Source organism: Botryllus schlosseri, chromosome 8 (genome assembly GCF_051294905.1).
Source record: "Botryllus schlosseri isolate E-star chromosome 8, Bs_hap1, whole genome shotgun sequence".
Taxonomy (NCBI): domain Eukaryota; kingdom Metazoa; phylum Chordata; class Ascidiacea; order Stolidobranchia; family Styelidae; genus Botryllus; species Botryllus schlosseri.
This window is the reverse complement of record NC_137243.1, coordinates 23714066-23720065: the sequence shown is the minus strand read 5'-3', so window position 1 is coordinate 23720065 and position 6000 is coordinate 23714066. Positions and strand designations below refer to the sequence as shown.

General features: G+C 39.3%; 1 long non-coding RNA gene across 1 annotated transcript; it reads right to left on the bottom strand.

The window, feature by feature from the left end:
- Nucleotides 1–544: 544 nt before the first annotated feature.
- On the bottom strand, nt 545–3445 carry LOC145445409 (uncharacterized). Its single transcript, XR_013917008.1, has 4 exons — nt 3265–3445; nt 2175–2315; nt 1769–1848; nt 545–801 (listed from the first exon to the last, which is right to left on the bottom strand). It is a non-coding gene; the product is annotated as an uncharacterized LOC145445409 (long non-coding RNA).
- Nucleotides 3446–6000: the final 2555 nt, after the last annotated feature.

Sequence of the window (6000 nt, the reverse complement as noted above, 5' to 3'; positions counted from 1 at the left end):
AAGTAGTTTTAGGTGGCCTATGGAAGAAGTACTTCTAATTTTACTTAAGTAGATTTTTTTGCCTCCACTTCTACTTCTACTTGAGTAGCTTTCTTGACTACTTTGACCACCTCTGGTCCCAATACACCTTTATTAAACATAAATTGTGTAGAGGTTTGAAGTATTGAGAAAAGCTTCTTGAAGCATTCTGTAGCCTTGACCAAGTGCAGTAGCGATTTAGGGAGTATTTCAAATAGGATAAGGCTTCGACATTCTTCAATCATTCGGGTCTTGACGAAATCAAACGACCGGCGAATCAGTGATCACATGAGCTGCGTGTAGATATGCAACACTCTAAAAACTGGGCCCACCTTTTAAGGTGTTTCAAAAAAAACCTTCAAAAGAGGAGGGAAATTTTTCCACCTTATTTCACCTTGTGGTTTTTTTCCCACCTCATCATAAGGTGGGCAACTTTCCACCTTGCCCTATCCGGATTCCACTTCATCCTACCCGGATATCCCAGCATATAACCACACTTTAAGCCTCCACAAAACACTGAATCACCTTCATTCCAATGACTTTATTTGCAAATTAGTCACGAATGTGATCCAGTTTGGCATAAGCTGCAGTACTGATGAAACGCGCCAGAAAAACTGAAATGACAGTCAGAAACTGCATTTCGAAGATCCAATGAATTTCTTGCATCACTGCAAATGCCTCATGGAAGCTCTCGATATTCTTCACCTTTTCACCATCAAACCAGACGGTCCACTCTTTCTTCATTGTATCGTAGCAAATTGTAGGACACGCGGATGTGGGTGTCTTGAAGAAATATATTATTATGTGAAAGAAGCATCAGGTCAAACATACACTTAACACACACACACACACATTGATGTTATTTCAGTAATCAGCTTAAAAATATACCGGCAGCAGGGCACTGCGGATCCTATTTTCAGTCAACATATGATATCAAATAGCAAATAGGCCAATGTATATGCGGACTTGGCCAGGTGGAAGTGATGACCATTTTGAGTCATCAGCTAATGTGAACAGTAACCTTTAGTAGAGTGGCTCTCAATTTTTTGTCGGTGCGGACCCCTTTTCTTAACCATCAAGGCAAGGCATCCGTGCAGACACCCCTAAAGTTTTAGTTCAAATCATGCTCAATAATAGTGCAACCGCCATCCACCTTTTGTCAATAGTCCTTTTTTTGCAAGTTGCAAAGGTACATCTTGGCGAGTTTGAAGTAGCAACCTCGGATAACTAATGACATCTACTTTTTGAAACTACTTGTGTACCTTGCAGCCCTTCATTTCCTACTTCCTCTTGAAGTAGCTTTGACATGGATTTGAAATCACTACTTCTACACTGTACTAACCTAGAAATATCCGAAGTGATGCTTTACCCGAGCTAACAAAATCACAAATCATATTAGAATTCAGGTTAAAATTTAGAGGTCTGCAAACACCATAAAGATGTGCTTCACGGACCCAGAGTTAGAACTACGGGTTGTGGGACCGAGCTGAAAAGGGAGCATGGGCTTGTAACACCGGTTTTAGGTTTGCTCCTCACTAAAAAAGGTTGAATACACCACATTGACAAAAATGTATTGATACTATAATTCAATAATTGACATTATAAAACGTAATTTTCAGTATTTAAAATCGTCTCCGAATCTCCACAACTCGACTACAGTTGAAGCTCGATTTGTGCCAGTAGTGGAATAGATTTTCCCATCCAAAATTTCAAGCAAACAGGTACTTATAATATTTATACAAATCCGTACCTGTTGAACCTGGAAGAAATTGCCACATCCTTCATGAAAAATTGTAGGTATAGAAACAATCCGGTCTAGATTTTGAGATGCTGTAAAACAAAATATATTATAAGTCCAAGTTGACCACTGAATACATACAGGTCAACATCAACTCATTACAATACAGCAGAGTGGAGTGCGTCAACGCGTCGCGTCGTAATGACGGATTAGTATGGATTAAAAACAGTGCGAAAATTGATGCCGTGCAATTGCAACATGACTGAAGAACGCTTTATAGGCCTATATCATGAGAGGGTTAATAGATGGAAATTACCTACTCAATACAAATATTTGAAGAGATCAATGCTTATGTCAAAATCAACAGCTTCATTACACCAAAGGTAATAGATATAATAGCAGAAAGAGAAAAACATACCAATCACAATCCATCATTTTGTCTTCGGGACATCGATGTCAGCTACTGCGCTTCATCCTATCAATCATATTTTCAACCAATTCTGCGTTGAGGGGAAATCATGCTCATCTCGTCTTCAGGGACAGAAGACGAAACCGTTTTCTGCAAAGCAGTCGAAATTTGAAATATGCAGTGAAACAGAATAAAAAAAATCATTAGAAGAATAAATTTGTGAAACCGAACCTCAAATCATTTTTTCAACAGGTGAAGCAGCAAAAATGAGCAGATTTAAATTTATAGGCTTTACTTTGCCTTGGTGAGCCAGTCGAACTTTTCATGCTACTAGTAGGGCTGGGCAAAATCGAGTACCTGAGTGATTCAATTCTGAATCACGTAATATGCTTCGAGTCGGGTCAAGTAATCAAGTATCACTCATTATGGCGTCATAACAGAATGTAAGATGTCAAAGTTGAAATATGTACCGTTTATGCTACCACCAAGAATTTAATGCCTTTTATCCATCACATATAAAATGCTTTGGTATTTTTCGACTTCACCAATTTCATTCGACTTGGTGACAATGCTGTTGGGTGATCATGACTTCGGAAATATGCTACGTCCAGTAACCTTGGTAGCTTTGGTACTATGGGTTTCGTAGGCTACGATACCGCCAGTCAAGGTTTAAGGCTTCAACTGTGAAAATTAGTATCGAAACTATAATTCTCGGGTATAAATCAACTTTCAGTGGAGAAAAGCGTAATATCAGTACCGGTACTCGAAAATATCGTATTTTACTACTCGACTCGAATCATAAGAATTAATATACTAGATTCAGAGGTTTGGGTACTTGAATCATTGTGCCCAGCCCCAGCTACAAGTGATAGTCACCCTGCCAGTCGCCTAATTGTGCTGCGTACACCAATTCCCTACTGGATCTACTATATAGCATGGTTTCATATTAGAAAATGGCCATAAATTGCAGTTACTTCTAAAACTTTCAAACAATTATTTCAACTGAACTGAAACAAAGCTGACTCTGACTTGAGCATGTAAATTTGAAAAGGCAAGTTTGAAGCATGAAAATTCATTCATTAGTCCATTATCGTCCCACCTTCCATTTCTTCACGTGGCGTAATGTAATCTCCATTCTCAAATATGGCGGCCGATCGTCAGACAGCCGACAACGACAGGAACAGTTGAGCAACTATATACGGGTTTATGCTAGCGAGAAAAGAATGCGTTCATACCGCATTCCTTAACAGGAAGTAGCGGTTCATATTTTAAAACGTACAACTATTGCCTGTGTGATAAGAATAAGCACAACTCATAAGAATTCGCTTCATAATGAACTTCAAGAGGAGAAGACATGCGCCGCCAACGCGGTCTCTTCGATCTGTCTGCTTCGAGGCTCGGCCGCTGATTAATTAAAGCGTAACCGACATGGCTGATCAGTCAGCATGAGATATTAGAATCTTCGCTTTTTGTGTTCGACTTACTACTCAGTACACTAAATAAATATTATAACTATCAATATTGAGTACAGACTTGAAATTGACTGAATAGGTTAGTAAGATGTAAGTCGAACCATAAGCAAATCGGTGTTTGTGAAACTCGATGGTTGAACGGGGTTTCCCTTGGGAATGTGGCTCCCGCGGAAACTCAGCTGACTTCACGGAATCACCGCGCAAGTAACTGATGCGTTGCGTTAATTTAGTATATATTATTTGATATTATTTTCGTAGTTAAATGCATTCAATGCTATGGATCAAGCCCAGGCTGGTCTCGGGAATATATGACAACGTTGAAACCGCTGATACCAGTCACGTCTTTGAAATGCGTAAGCAACATAATGAAGTTTCTGTGCAGTGATGTGATGATGAATGCTGAACGAGGACGACGGCAGGTTCTTGCAAGCGAGCTGCAGAATTGTTGGTTTTCGAAATCAGTTGTTCGTCAGACATGGATTCTTATACTGCCTGTTCATCAGTCATTAGTTTGCTTGATATCAGTTGCCAGGATGACATAAGAGCGAGGTGTCCGTGTTGTTGCACAGGTACCGTAACTGGTGGTTCTGATTTCTACTGTCATTTGGAATGATTGTGTGGTGAGGTAATGTATGAATATATGCTGGCATGGTCAATTGGTCATGTTTATGATTTCGGAAACACACTGGAACTAAAGTACTACCGGTACTCTCTGATTGATTGTGCACATCATCATGCTAGTTATATACTAATATTTATATTTCCTATTCATTGCTGTGCTGCTTTATTAAGTGATAATTTTGATTGATTCATCGATTTTGTTTGATACATGGCTGTTCTGTGACTGCTTACTTCTTGTGAAAATTTAGTATCATTATTCAGGAGTATTATGGTAGGAGGCCTAGTGGTCTTGGCCAAGTCACAGTAACACAGTATTTAATTTTGTTGTTGGCATCAGCAATGCATCATGGCATGCCTGGGTTACTTATGTTAACTCTCTCCGTAAAGCAACTAATATTGCTTTCTCTGTTCTTGGAGTCTTTTTATCTTATTTTCCCTGTCTAGTTCCTACCACTTGCATTTATATTCAAAATATATACCGTACCTAAGATTATTGATTTGAAATGTAATATATATAAACCCTTGTAAAGCATTTGTTGATACTAATTTTTTGATTATAATATTCATATCTGTTTTGCAGGCTATATTTATGTGAAATAGCACTAAAGCGATAGCATGATTTTTTTCGGATCCTAATTTTGTTACTCAGCTGTCGGACTCCGAAATCCTGTTTGACTGTTGGATCAGGACGGATACAAATTCCCCAAATCTGGAATCCGCCCATCTCTGAATTCATTTCATCGTGCTTTCACTTCCTCTTTTGCTTTTAGTAAAGTCTCTGCAGCTTTGTTGAATCGTGTGTGATCAAGTATAGACGGAGGTTTTTACAATGCCGAGCACGCTAAAGCCGTTCGTTACTTCATTAATTTGGCTGCGATTCTCAAGATTCCTGGACAGTAACGGTATGCTGAAAGATTGGCGGAAATTCGATTACGGCATTGGCTATCTGAACCGATTGAAGAAGCAGTTTTGCATCAATATGAGAAGTTTGAAGACTTGACTGCATGGCTGCTTCACTTCATAATAACTGTTTCACTGGCGGAACTGATGTAAGCGCTCGTGGAAGAGATGGAGCTTGTGTCTCTCCCGGTCCGGTAATTCTCCCCGTGATGTGGCGCGGCGTTGTTAGGGTTTTAGTTTAGGGAATTTGTTCATTGATGTTAGTTTGGGGCTAGTGTTCTGCTAATGTGGTGCGGTCATGCTCGTGTTTGCGGTTTTGTTGATGATTTTCAACCTTTTTATGGTATTTTGTGAGGCTGCTGCTATTGGCACTTCTCAAGTTCGATCGGAATAGTGTAGCAGCTGTGTTCTATACTGCTCCTTACGTCAGTTGTAGTATCATCGCATCGTGCTTTCACTTCCGCTTTTGCGACTGACCGCTTCGGCGGACAGACGTGTAATAAAGTCTCTTCAGCATTGTTGAATCGTGCGTGATAATGATAAACTACAGATGGAGGTCTTTTACAATTATGCATTCGCATTCAGATTCATTATCAGGTGATAAAAAATGTGGTTGAAGGCGAGATCGATAAGTCAGGCTGTAGTCCTGTAATCTTGATCTGACTATGGTATTGATTCAGTATAAATTGTGTGTATTTTGATTTGAATGTGGACATGTTCGATGACTGTCGGAGCTATGCAGATTTTCATAAATTATATAAAATTACTGATTTCGAAAAACCTGGAAATTGAATTTAATTACACTGAAATTCCGGACATTTACGGACGTATGTAGCAACCCA